Source organism: Prionailurus viverrinus, chromosome B4 (genome assembly GCF_022837055.1).
Source record: "Prionailurus viverrinus isolate Anna chromosome B4, UM_Priviv_1.0, whole genome shotgun sequence".
NCBI classification, from domain to species: Eukaryota; Metazoa; Chordata; class Mammalia; order Carnivora; family Felidae; genus Prionailurus; species Prionailurus viverrinus.
The window spans coordinates 14,064,804-14,084,972 of record NC_062567.1 but is presented as its reverse complement, the minus strand read 5'-3'; the positions used below and the strand labels follow the sequence as shown (position 1 = coordinate 14,084,972).

Here is a 20,169-nt window from a genome sequence, read left to right as displayed (position 1 = left end):
TCCCAAACAAGATGCAGGAGACAGATCTCCCCCTTTAATTAGGACAGGAAAGTAATCACAGCTCTAAGCAATGAGTTTAACGGAGCTCAAAATGACTTTGAACTGCTTCTCCAGCTGAGAAACTACCGTTTGAAATAAAGTCCCCAGAAGAAACAACAGTATGAACTGTCAGAACAACAATTATGAAGAAATTGCAAAGTGCGGTTGATTTATTAGCTCGAGTTAAGATTTATGGAATAGCTGAGTCCAAACTCTTTTTATAAATAGGGTGATTGAAGCTCGAGAAGAAAAGATACTAATTTCCTCTACCAATGAGATTACATTTCTTCTTTACAAAGAAATACACACTTCTAGATGGCTTGGTAAACATAAAATTCAAACACTGCATTCCAAACTAAATTTTTGTTTGTGTGGTAGGGAAGGGGATTATTTTGTAAAGTGTCATGCAAATGAAAGACAGGTGGTTTTATTTTTACTTTTTTATGAATTTTTAAAATATTTATTTTTGAGAAAGAGTGGGAGCACGCGAGAGAGAGACAGTGTGCGAGCAGGGGAGGGGCAGAGAGAGGGGGGGGGGCGGAGGCAGAGAGAGACAGAGACAGAGACAGAGACAGAATCCAAGCAGGCTCCAGGCTCTGAGTTGTCAGCACAGAGCCTGACACGGGCTCGAACTCATAAACTGTGAGATCATGCCCCGGGCTGAAGTCTGACCTTTAACCAACTGAGCCGCCCAGGTGCCCCAGGACAGGAGGTTTTAAAATCTTTGCTACTTTTTTCTCTTCCTTCGTTTCATCTCTTTCTCCCTTCTTTTGTGGGCTAAGACCAATCTTCATGCCTTAAATGCTAGAAAATACAGAATAGAAGCTTTAGAATAAGTTATAGATTGAATACACCGCAACTGTGTGCTATCCATAAATCAATAAACGGGTTATTTATATTCTTACGAAGTGAATGTAAAATGCATGGGAGATATAAAATGCATTGCAATTTCTTATTCCAGTAAAATTCACAAGAGAGAAATGAAATTTTCTCCATCCACACACGTTAGGGGGATTCCTAATCTTCCCAGAGGGTTTCTCATGGCGAGTGTAGCACAGTAGAAAATTACCCAGAAGCACAGCTTTATCCCACAAAAGGCTTCAAGCCCCATTGTCACAAATGTTAGCATTTTGAACCCAATCACCCTGCAGAAGGTTCTATTCACAACACAGTGAAGATACAAAGTTTCGGTCATTAGTTAGCCCCATAAGGAGTGTAAGAGCATAACACACACATAACTGTGCACTATCCTGTTCCCTTTTGAACAAAATATGATTTAAAAAGTCCTTTGCTAATAATCAGATGTAGCTTTTAACTGCACAGTCATGTTGAGACCTGTTTCCAGGTTTAAATAATTAAGCAGTTAAAAAAAAAAACAAAAAACCTCTACAGTGACTTCTGGCAATGATCTTTTGAATACTGCAATAATAAATTAACTTTTGACTATGTTACAATGTAAGATGTGACTCCCAAATGATGTTTAGTGAGGTTGATAGAAGGGGCCACCATAAACTTTCTTTCCTTGTAACTGTAGTAGTAGCAGAAAGATGGCAACAAAATATTTTCATTATAGAAGTTACATGTACCCATTGCAGAGACACACAAATAAAGGTCACTTTAAATTCTCCCACCCAAAGATAACCACTATTAAATAATAGCATCTTTTAGCCTCCAGAGTTCTTGCATTTTTCAAAGTCACCCTCCCAACATGCGCATTACAATTAATCTCCTTCCTTCTGGGAGTGTGGATTTATGCAGTTAGAAGTAATATATCTAATTAAGCTTTTGCCTTTGGTACCATATGGACTTTCTGGGTCATTCTGCCTCAAGCAGTCTTCAGTCAGGAACAGCTGGCTGTCATTTCCATAATTCCAGAGTAAGTTCATTACAAGATGTGCCCTTGATCTCTCGGGTTGCTACAATGTGATGAGCTGGTCTTCTGTAGTTTTGTCCTTGCAGGTGGGTATATCACATGTTCGGCTACAAATATTTCCTTTCCTACACCTTAATATTCTCATTCCTCATTGTACAGGTCCAAAATGTAACTTATACCCTAACGTCTACCAAAACTCATTCAGGATCGTTCACTTTTATCCTCAGAACTCTAACTCCAAATACATGTGCTTTGCTCACAGGAAATTTAGTTAACTGGATTAACTCATGCTTTTTTTAAAGGTTTGTTTTATTTATTTTGAGCGAGAGCTAGATGCAAGCAAGGGAGAGGCACAGATAGAGGGACAGAGAGAGAATCCCAAGCAGGTTCCATAATGTTAGTGCAGAGCTCGATGATGGGCTCGAACTCAAGAACCATGGGATCTTGATCTGAGCCCAAATCAGACACTTGACCGACTGAGCCACCCAGGCACCCAAATTACCTCATTCTTTGTAACTACTCTTCAGTTTTTGTCCCCCCCCCCCAATTTATGCCTAATATTTGCACAAAAAGCATACTTTTTTTTGTATATAGAAAGTTTGCTTTAAAAAATTTTTTTTTTAATATTTACTTATTTTGGACAGAGAGAGAGGCAGAGCATGAGCAGGGGAGGGGCAGAGAGAGAGACACACAGAGAATCCGAAGCAGGCTCCAGGCTCTGAGCTGTCAGCACAGAGCCTGACGCAGGGCTCGAACTCACAGACCAAGAGATCATGACCTGAGCCGAAGTCGGATTAAAGTGGCCATCTATTTTTATAGGGAATCTTCATATGAAGATTAAGCAGTGTTGTTGGACAAAGTCAATTTCTCACAGTATCCCAGGGTTACCCCGATTCTAGACAAATCTACGCTCCATCCAAAACCCTCAAGACTTCAAATGACCCTCCTCCTGTATAGGACTATGCTGAGCCAATGGCGAGTCTGAATTCAGTTGCTTCCTCCTGACCTGCCATGGGATAGACAGACATTCCACCGCCATATTCCTCAGGCCCACACTTTTAGAAAAAAGTGGAATGGGAGGGCCTTCTGAAACCCAAGACCAAAGGCAAAGACTTCCATCTTGTATTGTCTGTGCATTAGCTGGCAGAGAGAATTCTTTCATTTCTCATATTGTCGCCTCTTTTCACAGTTGAGAATTAACTTTTTCTTTCTGTGAAGAGATCTGGATCTCTAAGAAAATGAATGGCTACCCCCTGCACTGTTGGTTTCTTCAGGAATAAAACCCATTTACCATTTACTAATAATGACAATTTCCTGCCTCAAGAACCTTAAAAATGTTACAGACTATTGGGATGAAACGCATTGACACGAATACTGTATACTTGGGTTTGCAAATGTCATAGAAATTGCATACCCATTTGATCAATGAAAATCTCAAATGTGATCGGCCTGCCATTTGGCTTCACGTGAAAATATTATCCGAGGCAATGGTAATAAATCCATGCAAGTTCATCCCTGTGTGGTAACTTGTAGGATTATGTAAAAGCTAAAATACTAGCTTCTGGGGTGCCTGGGTGGCTCAGTCGGTTAAGCGTCCGACTTCAGCCAGGTCACGATCTCGCGGTCCAGGAGTTCGAGCCCCGCGTCAGGCTCTGGGCTGATGGCTCAGAGCCTGGAGCCTGTTTCCAATTCTGTGTTTCCCTCTCTCTCTCTGCCCCTCCCCCGTTCATGCTCTGTCTCTCTCTGTCTCAAAAATAAATAAACATTAAAAAAATTTAAGGGGCGCCTGGGTGGCGCAGTCGGTTAAGCGTCCGACTTCAGCCAGGTCACGATCTCGCTGTCAGGGAGTTCGAGCCCCGCGTCGGGCTCTAGGCTGATGGCTCAGAGCCTGGAGCCTGTTTCCGATTCTGTGTCTCCCTCTCTCTCTGCCCCTCCCCCGTTCATGCTCTGTCTCTCTCTGTCCCAAAAATAAAAATAAAAACGTTGGAAAAAAAATTTTTAAATATTGCTTCAATTTTCTCAAGAGCATAGGGAAATTTAGACACTTTGTGGCACTAACATACATACTGATGGAAAAAACTACATTTTGCCAAAACCAAATCCAAAATCAGCCACATGAGTTTATGGAGCACTTACTACTTTGCAAGTCTATGTGCTCTAAGTTAAATGCTGGGACTATAACTGTGAAAAAGACAAAAACTTTGTGTCTGTTATGGAGCCCAAAAATCTAGTCAAACGAGACCAATTTTTTTAAGGTGATCAGAACAATAATCACAACGAGAAAACACAAAACTGGCTGTAAGAATATAATAATGGTGAGAAGAAAGAAGCTATTTTATTTATTTATATTTAAAAATATTTTTTTTTGAGAGAGAGAGAGTATGCATGCACGCAAGTGAGCAGCAGGGAGGAGGAGGAGGAGACAGACTCTCCAGCAGCCTTCACACTCAGGCTCAGAGCTCAGTGCCTGAGGCAGGGCTCGATCCCACGGCCCTGAGATCACGACCTGACCCAAAATCAAGAGTCAGACACTCAACCGACTGAGACACCCAGGTGCCCTAGAAGTAGCTATTTTAGTCAGGGTGATGATCCAACACTCTGAGATGTGATTTACGCTGAAATATCCCAAAAGAGAAAGAAAAAATAAGTCAGCTTGGGGATGTGTTAAGACAAGTGATGTCCAGGAAGAGGGAACAGCACCTGCTAAGGACTGAGGACAAGGAATACTCAGAAGTTTAAGGAACTGAAAAGAAAAAAGGGGCGCCTGGGTGGCGCAGTCGGTTAAGCGTCCGACTTCAGCCAGGTCACGATCTCGCGGTCCGTGAGTTCGAGCCCCGCGTCAGGCTCTGGGCTGATGGCTCGGAGCCTGGAGCCTGCTTCCGATTCTGTGTCTCCCTCTCTCTCTGCCCCTCCCCCGTTCATGCTCTGTCTCTCTCTGTCCCAAAAATAAATAAATGTTGAAAAAAAAAATTAAAAAAAAAAAAAAAAGAAAAGAGATCAGTGTAGCTAAACATGCTCCTTTTTCAGGAGTATTTCTTTCAACACCCTCCCTTCCCCCTCACCATTTTTTCACCCTGCAGGTAGTACATACTCCAGTATACTTGGAATATGAATTTTGGGGCATCCTTTTCATTTATGTGGCATTACCTGACAGTACAGGTCCTTATTCCTATCTGAATTTCTCAAGCAGAAGTGGCATTTAAGTTGTCAGTAAATTCCACATTATTGGGAAAATCATGTCTCCTGAGATTTAAACACAGTTCTCTGATTTTCTTCCTTCTCAACCCAGTACTATCTCATAAGAGCAGATAGTTTATTTCTGAGATTGTCGTACGTTATGTTAACAATCAAAGCAAATTATTAAGATTTATTGCCATTTCTTAAGATCAGGCTACCACCTACATGAATGATAATAATTGCTAACTTTTCATGAAGGCTTCACACTGTGTTAGACATGGGGTGGATTCACCAGCATTACATAACTTAATGTTTGATCTCTATCTTTGTCTTCACTGAAGAAAACACTGAGGCACAAGGAAGGCCAGTAACCCGACCGAGGTGACAAAGCTAATAATCAACAGAGGTGGGAGGCAGCTTTTGAAGTGAATTCAAAACTGAATGGATGCATCAACTCGGGCATTCATCGGCTCATAAAAAGAAAAGCCAGAACAAATCCCTACGTACAACTACTATTTATTTTCATTGAAAACGTATCTCTTTCTGTCCGTCAGGCACATGTATGGCCATTTCCACTGGCCACAAAATGCCAAGAGGACTTCCAAGTTCTTAGTTCTATTTTTGCTAAACCCAGGTTGCTCTCTCTCTCTCTCTCTCTCTCTCTCTCTCACACACACACACACACACACACCCACCCCACATATACATCTTCAGAGAACCTCAAGTTTTATCTTCCCAAAAGACACAGTGAAGGTCTGATGAAACAGATAATTTCTCATTCATCGATGTAATGCTGTTTTGTGTTAAAGAAGGACTCAAAGGTTGGCCGTTACCCTGAAATCTGCCTCCCCCTCAGAGTATCTCAAAATTATAAAGCCTTCTTTTCATTACTTACCTACAACGGAGAGTGGAAAAGTAGAATAGGAAAACAATGGAAGTCAAGAAACCGGCTATTTAAATTTCTCTCTTTTCCCTGAAAATGAACATAACTCTGGCAAGCTGGCCTTCGATAGCCTCCTTGGCAGCTAATCTTGCCTGAAGCTGGCTGGGATTCAAGCATCTCCTATGTTCAATAGAACAGTTGCTAGTTTTCAGCACTGAAGCCTAAGTTACTCAAGTACAGACCCGAGTCGTGACGAACTTAGTGGGTTCAAGCCCCGCGTCGGGCTCTGTGCTGACCGCTCAGAGCCTGGAGCCTTCTTCGGATGCTGTGTCTCCCTCTCTCTCTGCCCCTCCCCTGCTCACTCACTCTCTCTCTCTCTCTCTCTCTCTCTCTCTCTCAAAAATGAATAAACATTTAAAAAAAGAGTAATATATTAAAACACTGTTACCACCAACCTATTCCTTAAAGGAAGGCTATGATGGCTGTTTATATTTTGTAGAAGAAACCCTGCCCAAAATTCGCAAAATTTGACACCAGTAAAAAGAACCATTTTGAAAAGTTAGAATTAGAGGGCCAATTTTAATGGTACTTTGAGTTTGGGATTTTAGACATATGATAAATAATTTCCCTTCATAATTACAGCACCGGGTGGGTACCAAGGGAGTTTTTTAGGCCTTTAATATCAATTTACTGATGGTGATAGATGACAAAAATGTTTCACGCTATATAATTTCTTACCAAAAACTTTATCTTTCAGTCATGAAAACGGAAACGAGTAGGCAAGAAACAGAAAAATTCTGGCCTGGGCGAGGTGACCTTCCTTCAAATATTGCTGAAAAAACTGAATGAGGGAAAAGGAGTGAACGAATCAGACGTGGGGCATTTTGGGTAATAGGAAGTCACGGTGGGTATAGATACTGTCAGAAGCTCTGTGTGCACAACACTACCTTTCGTCTTCCCACTGACTCATTCTAACCAGCACACACGGGGCTATATGACTCCCCTCTGCCTAAGAAAACCTTCCCTTGACTTCATATTCTCTGCCAGCCCCCATCCCATTTCTTTGCTCTCTTCTGTAGACAAAAATGCTTCAAAGTTGCTGAGGCTTCCTTCAATTCTCTTCTCGTTTCCTCTTGAAGCTACGGTCTCCCTGCACTCGGCCATCACTGCTCACCAAGACTGTCAGTGACAGATGGCTAAGGCCACAGGTCAGTTCTCGGTATGCATCTCTCTCAACGTATCAGGAGCTTTCCGCGTGGTTGTTGAGTCTACTCCCCATCCTTTATGCACTTTCTCATTAACACCTTCTGGAAACCACTCTCTCTTTGTCTTTCTCTCACCTGTTGGCTGCTCCTTCTAAGTCTCTTTTGCTGGTATCTCCTCTTGCCTCCTTTTGCCACACGCTCCTCCCCATACACAGACTCCTTCTTTCTGCTCCAAACTCACTCATCACTCACAGGCACCAGCAATGCTCTCTCTCTCTCTAGATTTCCACACTGCCAACCATCACCTCCTTCAAGTCTTTGTTGAGCGCTCACCTTCTCAGTGAGGCCTTCCATGACCATCCTATTTAAAACGATAATCCCCAAGGCCTTCCCCTTCCACGATCTCTAATTCCACTTACCTGACTTCTTTTAATGTTTATTTTCGAGAGAGACAGAGACAGAGACGGAGCATGAGCTGGCGGGGGGGGGGGGGGGGGGGAGTACAGAGAGTGAGGGAGACACAGAATCGGAAGCAGGCTCCAGGCTCTGAGCTGTCAACACAGAGCCCGATGTGGAGCTCGAACTCACAAACTGTGAGATCACGACACAAGTTGGAGGCTTAACCGACTGAGCCACCCAGATGCCCCCTAGTTGTTGTTGTTGTTGTTGTTGTTGTTGTTTAATGGTGCTTTTACCTTCTAACATACAACAGAATTTATTAATTATATTTATTGTTCGGGGTCTATCTCCCTCCAATAGAATATAACATCCCTGAGGGCAGAGATTTTGTTTGTTTGTTTCCTTCACTCATTTACCCCAAGTGCCTAGAATAGTACCAGGCACAGCATTCTTGCTCTATAAAATTCATTCACTGGATGAATGAATAAGGGTTACTAGAGAGAGAGACTATTCTCCCCCACATCCTGTATCTTAACGCTCTTTCACTAGAGGGGCCTCCCCTTAGCATTCCTGAACATTCCTAAACACCCTAAACATTCTCAAGTCTCCCCCTTACTAAAAAACAGCAACAGCAATTTGACCTAGATTGTGAATGACCAATAAATAACTCGCCATCGGGAGCAAGAGAATAAAACTAAGGCTTCAGCCTGAAGATATACTTGGTGTTTCATCATAACCCTCAATAAATATCACTTAACCAACTTAGTGTAAATGTCAGCTATGATCGGTTGATTAGATAAACATGTTCCATAACAAGCAAGCCACTTAAAAAAAAAAAGTCATTATACATAAAATTCATATAGCATCCTTCTTCGAAGAAATGTTAAGAGAGGCTTTGCATTTTGAAAATATGATTAACGCTCATTTTCTATGAAGCTTCTTTTCCCATTAATTGTATTTATTCATTCCAGGGATTCAAAGCTCCAGTCTTAAAACTGCTAATGACCCATTGGAGAAGCCATAGGCAAGTCATGTAAATATGCCCCAGGCTAATTTCCCCCTCAGTAAAATGAGTATATAAAAAAAAATTGACGCTACTAGAAAGAATATTCTTGAAAATTTCCTTAGAGATGGTTGAAAAAACGCTGTAAATAGGACATATTGTATGACTGTTTACTGACTGTTACTCCTCATGCACTAGCCCCACCATGCCTATGGGAAGAGAGTTTAAATTCACAACAGAAAAAGTGACTACACATATAATGTGTAGGAAGACAGAGAGTTTAAAAAATCAAGCCAGCACAGGGGTGCCTGGATGGCTCAGTCGGTTGAGCATCCGTCTTCAGCCCAGCTCATGATCTCGCGGTTTGTGAGTTCGAGTCCCACGTCCGGGCTCTGTGCTGACAGCTCAGAGCCTGGAGCCTGCTTCCGAGTCTGTGTCTCCCCCTCTCTCTGCCCCTCCCCTACTCACACGGTGTCTCTCTCTCCCTCAAAATGAAATAAACATTAAAGAAATTTAAAGAAAAATCAAGCCAGCACAGAAGGAAGATATTTCTTTAAGCCATTCTGAGTAATATATTTAAAAGGCACGCTACTAACAAACTAGACAGATACAAAAGTCCAGCAGCAAGCCTTTCCTTGAGAGACAGAACAATCAAACAATAACTGTTGACTCCTGCCTTCCAGGGTGAATGCTCTCAGGTGCAAATGAACAATTCATCTACACACATTAAAGGAGAGTCATCATATGTGTCCCCCGAGGGAGTCACACAGCTGTCAAAGGGGATAGGGCTTCCGTCCTTAAAGGTTTTACCCTCTAAAATTTTCTTTGCTTATACAGAGTTTATATGCATTGATAAGAAAAGAGGAAGAGATCAATGGGTATTAAATAGGCAGCGGTTATGAACACAAAATTCACAAAAAGTAAACTAGTCATGAGCATCTGGAAACAGTGTTCAGCCTGCTAAATGAAACACAATACCATTTCCCATTAAATTAGTTCTCTTTGCAAAGTACCAATTCAGTGTTGTGAAGTTACGTTAACACAGACGCTTTCACGTCTCGTTGATACTGTGTTGATACTTTCTTGACTTTAAAAAAACCCTTTGGGAAAACAATGTTCTTTCTGTTTGTATCTAGATACATATCTAGACTAATATGCGTTTAGACTAATGATTTCACTTCTGGGATCTGTCTTAAAATTCTAAAATATGTTCCATACAACACTTAGATTATTATATAATATTTAATAATAGTTACAAAGGCTAAAGAGCATTATAGGCAATTCTTAATGATCATTATATTTGGTTAAAAAAATAAAGAAATAAAAATCCCTGAATCATTTTTATAAATACATACATTCACATATATATAAATACTGGGAGTACACAAAATGAACAGAAGAGATAAAATTGGATTCACTGTTGTTGTTAATTCAGAGAGCTAATTTAAATTTTTTTCCGTAACGTTACTATTTTTTAACAAAAGTAGAAAGCTCTTAATGCAATCGAAAAATCTAACAAACGATCTTGAAAATACTTTTGGTGTTACAAAAAAAACAATGCAGGTATATATTTTCCCTAATTTGTTGTTTTAATCTTAATAGTTTTTTGTTTTTTGTTTTGCATGTGGGGAATGGGGAGGCAAACTCTGGGTCTTCTGAAAGACTCTTTATGCATAAGAAATAAAGAAAGGAAGGAAGGAAGGTAGGCAGGAAGGAAGGAAAGAAGGAAGGCAGGAAGGCAGGCGGGTAGGAAGGAAGGAAGGAAGAAAGCAAGAGTGTTGATACAGGAATTACATCAGGTAAGAAATAAGAATTAAAAGAAAAGTACTTGAACCTGAAATGTTAACATTTTGAAGAACTGCATTTCTCTGTAGAAAATGTGTTAAAATGATTATGTTACATTTCCACTTGAAACATTGGAATTTTCTCATATGACTGCTTAAATAATTTTTTGCTACTAGGTTAGATACTTAAGCAGGCCAAATGACTCAGTAATTTGGTAGTAAATTATTAATACACTGTTCTAAAAGTCTAACCTTCCAGAAAGATATGACTTTGGTTCAGAGAGATTTAATATTAAAAATAGGCTACCCGATCAGGGATTTGGCTGGAAAAGTGCCAGTGGTATGGAGCATTTAGTAATAAAGCACTGCAAAGTACCCTACTGACCTAAAATAGTTAATGCATCCCTTAAGCAGCTAACCTACCTTCAGAAGGTGATTTCAGAACTAGAGACAATCTGGTTTATACAAATCTATATTTAGAAATTTGCTGCAAATTTTAGACTGCGTAGCTAGAGAGAGATGTGCTGTTGGTTATATCAATATGTTATTAATGCTAAAACCCCCGACTCTATTAAGAACACTTAATAAAAAGCAATTCATATAATATTTCCTGTCTCACAAATAAGGAAGCATTTTTACTGCAAATATTCAGTACATGGTTCCATAGACCAAATGCTTGTGTCGCTCCCAAATTCATATGTTGAAACCTAATCTCTAAGGTGATAGTGTTAGGAGGAGGGCTTTTGGAGGCTGATTAGGTCATCACAGTGGAGCGCATGTGAACGGGATTAGTGCCCTTGTAAAAGACACCTCAGAGAGCTCCCTAGCTTCTTTGACCACATGAGGTCATAACAGTAAGAAGGCTGTCTGTGAACCAGGAAGCAGGCTCTCACCAGACACTGAATCTGTCAGTGCCTTGATCTTGGACTTTCCAGCCTTCTCAGCTCTGAGAAGTAAGTATCTTTTTTTTTTTTTTTAATGTTTCTTTATTTTTGAGAGAGACAGAGAGAGAGAGAGAGGGCACAAGCAGGCGAGGGACAGAGGATTTGAAGCAGGCTCTGTGCTGACTGACAGCAGCCAGCCCCATGTGGGGCTTGAACTCATGAACCGTGAGATCACGATGTGAGATATTGATAAAACTTCCAACAAGCAGGACAAAGATGGCTTGCCAGTTTGGCAAAGACCAGAAAGATCTGGTTACTGCTGCTGCCCATGCCTGTTGACTCTTGCATTATGGCCTGAGGACTACTGTTTTGCAGTCTGCTACGGCATTCATGCGTTATATGCCAGATGCTTCTACTGTTAAAACAGACACCAGGGGCGCCTGGGTGGCTCAGCTGGTTAAGCGTCCAACTTCAGCCCAGGTCATGATCTCACGGCTCGTGAGTTCAGGCTCCGCTTTGGGCTCTGTGCTGATGGCTCAGAGCCTGGAGCCTGCTTTGGATTCTGTGTCTCCCTCTCTCTCTGCCCCTCCCTAGCTCATGCTCGCACTCTCTCTCTGTGTCTGTCAAAAATAAATAAACTTAAAAAAATATTAAAGGAAGCTATTTAAATAAACAAACAAACAAAGACACACCAAACTTGAGCACTCCAAACCAAAGATAACACCTACTAGGTTTTCCACTTCATTTAAATAACAATCATTTAACATTGTGTACAACTAAATTTATTATTATCCCTCCCTTCCCAGTATACACACACATTAGAATATATGATTGTATTTTCGTGCCCATGATGAGGGCAGAAAGTCTGTGTTTTTCACCTCCGTATCCCCAGGGCCAGCGTACAATCTGAGAAGAAGACAAGGCTGGGGTTTACAGTCTAGTGAAGGAGACAGACATTACAGAGGTAATAACCTAAACATTATTTTATGACAATTTTGGCAGTGACGATCCAGGAGAAGCACAGGGTGCTTTGAGGAAATGTAGCAGGGGGAATAAGGAGGGGCTTCTAAAAGGAAAATCATATTTAGGCTGGGTCTGAAGTTAACAGGCAACAAGTTATACATGGAGGTAAGGGAAAATGTTTCAAGGCAGAAGGACCAATTTGAAGAGGAGAATGCTCTTAGCATGTTTAAGGAGCTAGAGCTTCATGAGAAAAAGGAAACCTTTGAGAGAACTCATCTGGATATGCCTTTGGGCACTTAATACTGCATGCATAAGTTGATGCATTCAAATTACCAGGGGAATTCCATTATGGTCATCCCATTAACTCCTTAACTTTTCTGGGATGAACACACGCAATCAGCTTGAACGATCCTTTATCATCATCATGTTTATATCCAACCATTCATTGAGCAAGTAACTACCATGTGCCAGACACTGAGGATACAAGAAGAAATACGATACATTCCTTGTCCTCAAGCAGCTTACGCTACCTGCACCAATTACCAATCCACATTTTAAAATTTCAAAACATAAAAACCATACATTTTATTACATACAATAAAAAATTATAAATAAAAATCAATATAACATTGGGAAAAAACTTACCAATGACAAAGGGTTCATTTCTTTCATATGTTAATAGATCTTGGAAATTAGTAAGAAAAAGACCAATGCTATTGGAGAAAAATGGACAAAAATGACAGGAGATATTCACAGAAAGAGAAATAGTTTCTTTAGAAAGCATATAGAAAATGCCCAACTTTCATTATGATGTTAAAGGGGCAAAATCAAAGAAAATGCTAATTTTTCTTGGCAAAGATGAAAAGCAAAGCACTTATTAGTGTGGAACACATCTTTGCCCCTTAAGGGTAAAATCTGGTTGCACTTATCAAAATTGAAAATTCACTTACCCTTTGACCAATAATCCCAATTCTGATTCTTAGAATTAATACCTCTAATTAATTTTAGAGGTATATACAAATATATGCAAAGGATGTATATATAAGAATGTTCATTATGGCATTATTTGTGTTACAGATGACTTAAAATAACGTAACTATCTACCAGGAGGAGACTGATTAAATAAATTATGGTGCATCTACATTATGGCCTATTATTGAGACATTAAAACTAATAAGGCATATATATAGCCATATGTATTAACATGGAACAATTTCCAAGATATATTTTACAGTTAAAAAAAAGAAAAAAAAAAAGCAAGAGACAAAACAGTAGATACTATTCTGGTATTGTCTCTGTGTGTGTGTGTGTGTGTGTGTGTGTATGTATATATATTTTTTTGAGAATACATATGCTAGTTTTTAGGCTACCTCTAGAACATTTAAATGGCTGCACATGAAATAATCTTGAGAGGATATTAAAAATCTCTGTGCTTCGAGGGTGCCTGACTGGCTCAGTAGGAAGAGTGTGTGACTCTCAGGGTCATGAGAGCCCCACATGGGGTGTAGAGATTACTTAAACAAATAAAACTTTAAAAAAATATCTACGTTTGGGCTATATCCCCAAAAAATTCAACCAGAAACTCAGGGGCAGGACCAGGCATCAGTCCTTTTTAAAGCTCTGCATATAGTTCTGTTGACCACTGACAGTTGAGAACTCTATGCCAGGACACCTAACAGTGACGGCCTTTGGGGAGGAAACCTGAGAGATCCAGGGCCAAGCAGGGGTGGGAGGGACTTGCTTTTCACTGTGGAACCTTTTATAATGCTTGAAATTGTATTTTTCTTTAAAGCCATGATCATAATACTTGCAAAAAAGGTAACTGGATCATTTTCTTACACCATACACAAAAATAAACTCAAAATGGATTAAAGACCAAAATATGAGACCAGAAACTATAAAAATCCTAAAGGAGAGCACAGGCAGTAATTTCTCTGACATTGGCTGTAACAATATTTTTTAGTTATGTCTCCTGAGGCAAGGGAAAGAAAAGCAAAAATAAACTATTGTACTACATGAAAATAAAAAGCATTTTCACAGAAAAGGGAACCACCAACAAAACAAAAAGACAACCAACTGAATGAGAGAAGATACTTGCAAATGATATATCTGATAAGGGGTTAATATCCAATATATATAAAGAATTTATACAACTCAACACCCACAGAACAAATAATCTGATTAAAAATGGGCAGAAGACACAAACAGACATTACTCCAAAGAGGACATACCGGTGGCCGAAAGACACGTGAAAAGATGCTCAACATCACTCATCATGAGGGAAATGCAAATCAAAACCACAATGAGATATCCCCTCACACCTGTCAGAATGGCTAAAATTAAAAAAAAAACACAAGAAACAACAGGTGTTGGCAAGGATGTGGAGAAAAAAGAACCCTTGTGCACCACTGGTGGGAATGCAAACTGGTGCAGCTGCTTTTGAAAACAGTATGGAGGTTCCTCAAAAAATTAAAAATAGAATTACCATATGATCCAGTACTGGGTATTCCACTACTGGGTATCATGCCCAAAGAACACAAAGACACTAATTTGAAAAGATATATGCACCTCTACGTTTATCACAGCATTATTTACTATAGCCAAATTATGTAAGCAACCCAAGGGTCCATTGATAGATGAGTTGGATGAAGAAGAGTGAAATCTTGCCGTTTGCAACAACATGGCTACATCTACAGGGTATAATGGTAAGTGAAATTGGAGAAGAACAAATATCATATGATTTCATTCATATGTGAACTTTAAGAAAGAAAAACGAACAAAGAAAAAGAGAGACAAACCAAGAAACAGACCAACTATAGAGAGCAACCATGGTTACCAGAGAGGAGGTGGGTAGGGGGTGGGTTCAATAGGTGATGGGGACTGAGAGTACACTTGTGATGAACAATGAGTAATGTGTAGAATTGTTGAACCACATATTGTATATCTGAAACTAATATAACATTGTATGGTAACTATGCTGGAATTAAATTTTTAAAATTATTTTTAATTTTTTTTTAATATGAAATTTATTGTCACATTGGTTTCCATACAACACCCAGTGCTCATCCCAACAGGTGCCCTCCTCAATACCCATCACCTACCCTCCCCTCCCTCCCACCCCCCCGGGATTAAAATTTAAAAACAAACAACAACAACAACAAAACCAAAAAACAAAAAATGTGACCACTGATATTGACAAAACTACCCAGAGGCAGGAAGCTGAACTTACTGATTTTGCAGGGTATTCAGGAGGTCGGGGGGTGTCTTAGTGCTGACTCCATGGAGGACTACAGGACCTCTAGTAACCCTGGGCCTCTTTGGCTCTGTTAACTCTATTTCTGGAGTTGCTTTTTTCTTTTCTCCGAAACTGTCTTTGTAAATCTCCAACATTACAAACTGTCTTTGTAAATCTCAAACATCACAAAACTGACCAAAACAACTGTGGCACTTAACTTTAATGTTTATTTATTTTTGAAACAGAGAGACACAGAGCATGAGTGGGGGAGGGACAGAGAGACAGCGAGACACAGAATCCAAAGCAGGCTCCAGGCTCTGAGCTGTCAGCACGGAGCTCGCCGTGGGGCTTGAACTCACATACTGTGAGATCATGACCTAAGCTGAAGTCGGATGCCCAACTGACTGAGCCACCCAGGAGCCCGGTAACAACCGTAGCATTTAAAATGGCAAACCAGGGGCGCCTGGGTGGCTCAGTTGGTTGGGCGTCGGACTTCAGCTCAGGTCACGATCTCGCTGTCGGCGAGTTCAAGCCCCGCATCGGGCTCTGGGCTGATGGCTCAAAGCCTGGAGCCTGCTTCCGGTTCTGTGTCTCCCTCTCTCTTTGCCCCTCCCCCGTTCATGCTCTGTCTTTCTCTGTCTCAAAAATAAAAATAAACATTAAAAAAAAAACTTTAATGGCAATCCATAGGGCGCCTGGGGGGCTCAGTCGGTTAAGCATCAGACTCTTGGTTTCAGTTCAGGTCATGATCTCACACTTTCATGAGTTCAAGTCCCACATGGGGTTCTATGCTGGCAGCTCAGAGCCTGCTTGGGATTCTCTCTCTCCCTCTCCTTTTGTTCCCGCCCACACTCATGCTGTCTCTGTCTCTCTCAAAATAAATAAACTTAAAAATCAAAAAAAAAAAAAAAAAAAAAAGGCAAGCCATCAGCTACTCACTAATCCCCTTTTTCTGCTGTACTTACATGTGTATTCATGGTTCGACTCTGCACGTACACCTAAGTCCCATGAAGGCAGGAGTCGGTGTCACTTTCGTTCACCAGAGTCCCCAGTACCTAGCACAGGGCCTCGTACACAGCAGGCACTCAATAAATGTGTGCTGGCTGCAAACGGATCCGCTCTGTTGTTCAGCTCTATGAAAATCTCATCGTCCACCTTTTTCTACCGCATCACCCCAAGCCTAGTTATCGCCCACGCCCTGTGTGGGCTCCGACTACAGCTCTGATTGGTCTTTCTGCCTCTGCCCCGCCCCCAGCCCTTCCATGCAGGGAGCCAAAGGAAACTTCTTCAAAGGCGCTAGCTCACAACATTCCCCCTTACAGAACATTCCCATTGCCCCCCATGTCACTTAAAAAATAAATCCCGTGTCTCGCTGATACACTTTGGCCTTTGCCTACATCTCCAGACACATCTCGCACTACTTTTCTCTTCCTTCGCTACCTGCCAGCCATAAACATCGCCTTTTTGACTTTTTTTTTTTTTTTTTTTTTTGGACAAAGGAAACTCTCTTGGCTTTTGAACTTCTACTTCTGTCTTTCCCACTGCTTGAAGCTCTTCTTCCTCTCTGGCTACAGTTCCCATCACATCACCCGGCTTATCTTCTTCGGAGAGTCTCTCACATGATGCAAAGACTTACTTAGTCACTGTTTACTTTTCGTTGGCTGCCCCACTCCCGGCCCCCTCCCCCCCAGCCCCGTCCCCACGCTCTGCAAACACAGCACAACTCTTAGATTTGGGAAAGTGGTGCCTGTACACTCCCAGCCCCTGTCTTTTCCTCCAAACTAGAACTTTCTGCCGGAAAATCTCTATTTGTCCTGCAGCAACACATATGCTATATATATATATACACACACACGATAGCCTCTAGACAACAGTGGGTTGAAATATAGCTAGTGCAACGAATTTTAAAATTTCACTTAATTTTGATGAGTTGACATCCTAATAGCCCTACATGGCAAGGGCTACCATATTATACAGGGTAGTTTTAGAGAGTCTGGGAACTGGAGCGTCCGGAATTTGCTAACCAAATGGCCACGGGCCTGTTAGGTCTGCCTGGGCTTCTTCCCAAGTTCACACTTCTCAAGATACACTTCCCTGCCCGCTGCACACTCCTAGACCCAGCTGTGGCTAGGGGCAGCTGTATGATGAGGGAGGTTGGCAGTGATGAGCAGGGGCCTGAATGTGTAGGCTGGGCTTCCACTCACATGCAAAAGCCCCTCATGGACCTTGACAGACCCAGGGGGACGTGAGGTCTCTATGTCAGCTCTCTCCGCTGCCAGATCTCCATGCGGCATTTCAAGGACAGTTGTAAATTCAAACTGGTTCGCAATCATAAAGGCATGCACTATTTGGGCCTCCTTTGGTCCTCTTGCCCTCTGACTCGGAAGAAGCGGGTTTACCACCACGTGAGGGGCTTTATTTTAATATCTGGATCTCCTACTCTGAGCTGATTGCCTGGTACCGACCCTGGTGCACAGTAGCTGCCCAGTACATATTTTGGGTAAGTGAATAAAGTATAGGTCTATCATGGGGTGTCATGATCTCATGGCTCATGAGTTCGAGCCCCGCCTCAGGTTCTGTGCTGACAGCTCAGAGCCTGGAGCCCGCTTCAGATTCTGTGTCTCCCTTTCTCTCTGCCCCTTCTCAGCTCACACTCTGTCTCTCTCTCTCCTTCAAAAAGAAATAAACATAGGGGTACCTGGGTGGCTCAGTCGGTTAAGCGTCCGACTTCAGCTCAGGCATGATCTTGCGGTTTGTGAGTTCGAGCCTCGCGTCGGGCTGTGCTGACAGCTCAGAGCCTGGAGCCTGCTTCAGATTCTGTGTATCCCTCTCTCTCTGCCCCTCCCCCACTTGTGCTCTGTCTCTCTCTGCCTATCAAAAATAGATAAATGTAAAAAAAAAAAGTTAAAAAAAAGAAATAAACATTAAAAAATTTTTTTAAAGTAAAGGTCTATCATATCAAAGTTGGGGTAATATTTGGTGTTAAATACAAAAACAACTTCAGTAGCCTTACTGAGTGTCCCATGGATTGTTCAGCACGTAGTGTAACATTTCTATTTCCTACCAATGTGGCATCCAGTCATGAATAGAACAGAACCTGTGCCATCCCATCGTCTGAGGAACACCCGAGAAAGACCCCCAGCAAAGTCAACAAGGCGTTTCGGTACAGAGAAAGAGAAAGCCGTGGTAAACAGAGAGAAAATCAGTTCCTGGGATGATAAGCATTTGCAAAGCTGAGCAGAAGAGACAACCCTCCTGAAGAGCCTGGCAAAACCTGGACAAGACTACAAGAGGTGAAAGGCATGGTCTTTTTCTTTTTGTTTCTCTCTCTCTCTCTCTTTTTTTTCTACACCCAACAGTTTTAGTCTTCTTCAGTAAGTTGAAAGAAGCAAATCGTATCAGACTCCCAATGTATATCACTTATAATTACACATAATTTTGTTGAAATTAGGATGATATGAGGGGCACCTGGGTGGCTCAGTCGGTGAAGTGTCCGACTTCGGCTCAGGTCATGATTTGGGGGTTCGTGAGTTCAAGCCCCGTGTTGGGCTCTGTGATGACAGCTCGGAGCCTAGAGCCTGCCTCAGATTCTGTGTCTCCGTCTCTCTCTGCCCTTTCCTGACTTGTGCTCTGTCTGTCTGTCTCTCTCTCAAAAATAAACATCCAAAAAATTAAAAAAAAAGAAAAAAATTAGAATGATATGGTAAAAATACACGAAAGCCTCACTGCATAACGAGTGCCCAACCCTTTTCAAGTTATTCTTTTGTGATTTCCATGAAGAGCGAAGTAAAAGACTATTCCCACATACAGTCCAGAGACATGCCCGGAGGGTGGACCCTATCTGACTGTGGCAGGATTTCAGAGCTCTGGGGGAACCACATCACGCGTGCACATCGCTGGGAAGCAATTCTTTTTCAGGGCCTATTTCTGTGCGTGTGAGCCAAGTATGTCATGAATGCAGTGCTCGCAAATACAATTTTAGCCCTCCACAATTCCAACCTCTGTAGGCAATTAAATCACAGGAAAATGAACCTTCTATTAGGTAGGAGAGGTGGGGGCTCCTACCTGTTATTACTGACAGCAGAACCAAAGGATAGCAGCCAGGAGTATAATTTCCCCAGCTGGCACTGGAGAGTAAGAATTAACAACTCCGTTGAGCTCACTTCCTTCCACTTTCAGAAAACACCTCTGCTGCTTGCATTCTTCAGAGTGGCTCCTAGGGGTGGTTACAAGCAAGGCAGCCTACCAGGAAAGGGAAGGCACCGCAAACAGTTTTCCTTACGCAGGGGGCAGTGTGCTAATTAACATAAAATTGGGATTGCAGGCAGAAAAACCCACACATTTTCTAAAAAGTAGGATCCCCCAGTGGGGATAGTATGTGTTTGTTTTCCTGCTCACATTTTCTTTTCCAAACAAAGAAAGAAAATTCTGTTACATCTTTCTCTAAAAATAACCTGCTGGGGCGCCTGGGTGGCTCAGTCGGTTAAGCATCCGGCTTCGGCTCAGGTCATGATCTCACGGTCTGTGGGTTCGAGCCCCGCGTCAGGCTCTGTGCTGACAGCTCAGAGCCTGGAGCCTGGTTCAGATTCTGTGTCTCCCTCTTCCTCTGACCCTCCCCTGTTCATGTTCTCTCTCTGTCTCAAAAATAAATAAATGTTAAAAAAAAAATAAAAAAAAATAACCTGCAAAAATGAATTGTCCTAATTAATATTTGTCTGATTTAC

General features: G+C 41.6%; 1 protein-coding gene across 3 annotated transcripts in view; it reads right to left on the bottom strand.

Moving 5' to 3' along the window:
* The window catches only part of CACNB2 (calcium voltage-gated channel auxiliary subunit beta 2), a 393,763-nt gene that overhangs the window by 134,072 nt on the left and 239,522 nt on the right, over window positions 1-20,169 (bottom strand). The gene's annotated exons all lie outside the window — the stretch shown is intronic.